Here is a 2,344-nt window from a genome sequence, read left to right on the forward strand (position 1 = left end):
GGCACTCACCCAAGCCAGAGAGGGTGCACTCTGGCTGGGGAAGCAGATTCAATCTCTGCTGTGGTGGAGCTCTGGAAAAACGCGAAACCTCCAGGAAAAGACGGCCCGGTTTCTCTGAAAAGTGCATCCCAGGCAGGGTGCGGGTCTCATGGGCACGAATAAAGCCCGATGCCCGTGGGTGATGTTGGCCCTGGCCACTCAAGGCACTCACCCAAGCCAGAGAGGGTGCACTCTGGCTGGGGAAACAGATTCAATCTCTGCTGTGGTGGAGCTCTGAAAAAAAAAAAACGCGAAACCTCCAGGAAAAGACGGCCCGGTTTCTCTGAAAAGTGCATCCCAGGCAGGGTGCGGGTCTCATGGGCACGAATAAAGCCCGATGCCCGTGGGTGATGTTGGCCCTGGCCACTCAAGGCACTCACCCAAGCCAGAGAGGGTGCACTCTGGCTGGGGAAGCAGATTCAATCTCTGCTGTGGTGGAGCTCTGAAAAAAAAAAAAAACGCGAAACCTCCAGGAAAAGACGGCCCGATTTCTCTGAAAAGTGCATCCCAGGCAGGGTGCGGGGTCTCCTGGGCACGAATAAAGCCCGATGCCCACCTTGAAACGGAGCCTGGGCTCGACTCTGAAGTCCAGATCTCGAAAAACGACAGAGTCCAAAAAGGTGCGGTGGCTCCAAACCTCCATGCCCTCAGACCTCCCTGGCCAGCCCAGGGAGGGTGGCCCGTCCTGGGCCAGACTCAGATTTCCCCCGCCACCCCTGGAGCTCCGCCTGGAGCGAAGACGGTCCTAAAACGGACCATGGGGCTCTTGTAGAGGATGAGGGAGGGAGAGAGGGGCCTTCAGAGAGCCCCTTGGCCGGCTTGACTCTGGAGTCGAATTTGGAAAAATAGACAAAGTCCATAAACGTGCTGTTGGTTCGGACCTCCAGGGCACTCAAGGCACTCACCCAAGCCAGAGAGGGTGCACTCTGGCTGGGGAAGAGGATTCAATCTCTGCTGTGGTGGAGCTCTGAAAAACACGAGAACCTCCAGGAAAAGGCGGCCCGGTTTCTCTGAAAAGTGCATCCCAGGCAGGGTGCGGGTCTCCTGGGCAAGAACGAAGCCCAATGCCCACCTTGAAACGGAGCCTGGGCTCGACTCTGAAGCCCAGATCTCGAAAAACGACAGAGTACAAAAAATGTGCGGTGGCTCCAAACCTCCATGCCCTCAGACCTCCCTGGCCAGCCCAGGGAGGGTGGCCCGTCCTGGGCCAGATTCAGATTCGCCCGCCACCCCTGGAGCTCCGCCTGGAGCGAAGACGGTCCTAAAACGGGCCTTCGGGGATGTATGAGAGAGGGGAAGCGTGGTGGTGGCAAACACAGAGGACCCCCTACCAGCGATCAGACCGTCGTGAGTCCCACTCAGAGTCACTCTGGGTGGGCATGTAAAAATCCAGATTACGCCGCGCTGGAGCTCTGGAAGTTACGAGACCTCCAGGAAAAGACAGGCTGGTTTTCTGAAAAGTGCACCCCAGGCAGGGTGCATCTTTTCCTGGGCACGAGCCCAGCGCACATGGTGTGGTGGTCCGGCTCTGGTGCCAAAGTTTGGGGGAAAAAATAGACAGAGTCCAATAACGTGGTGTGGTTCCAAAGCTCCATGCCCTCAGACCTCCCTGGCCAGCCCAGGGAGGGTGGCCCGTCCTGGGCCAGATTCAGATTTGCCCGCCACCCCTGGAGCTCCGCCTGGAGCGAAGACGGTCCTAAAACGGGCCTTCGGGGATGTATGAGAGAGGGGGAAGCGTGGTGGTGGCAAACACAGAGGACCCCTACCAGCGATCAGACCGTCGTGAGTCCCACTCAGACTCACTCTGGGTGGGCATATAAAATCCAGACTACGCCCCGTCGGAGCTCTGGAAGTACGAGACCTCCAGGAAAAGACAGGCTGGTTTTCTGAAAAGTGCACCCCAGGCAGGGTGCATCTTTCCTGGGCACGAGCCCGGCGCACGTGGCGGGGTCCGGCTCTGGTGCCAAAAAAATTGAGAAAAATCGACTAAGTCCAATGGCGTGACGTGGGTTCAAAGCTCCATGGTCTCAGACCTCCCTGGCCAGCCCAGGGAGGGTGGCCCGTCCTGGGCCAGAGTCAGATTCGCCCGACACCCCCTGGAGCTCGACCTGGAGGGAAGACGGTCCTAAAACGGGCCTTCGGGGCTGTATGGAAGAGGGCAAGTGTGGTGGTGCAAAACACAGAGCACCCCCTACCATTGATCAGACCGTCGTGAGTCCCACTCAGACTCGCTCTGGGTGGGCATATAAAATCCAGACTACGCCCCCCCCGTCGGAGCTCTGGAAGTACGAGACCTCCAGGAAAA

Source organism: Pimephales promelas, chromosome 2 (assembly GCF_988280905.1).
Source record: "Pimephales promelas chromosome 2, fPimPro1.hap1.1, whole genome shotgun sequence".
Lineage (NCBI taxonomy): Eukaryota > Metazoa > Chordata > Actinopteri > Cypriniformes > Leuciscidae > Pimephales > Pimephales promelas.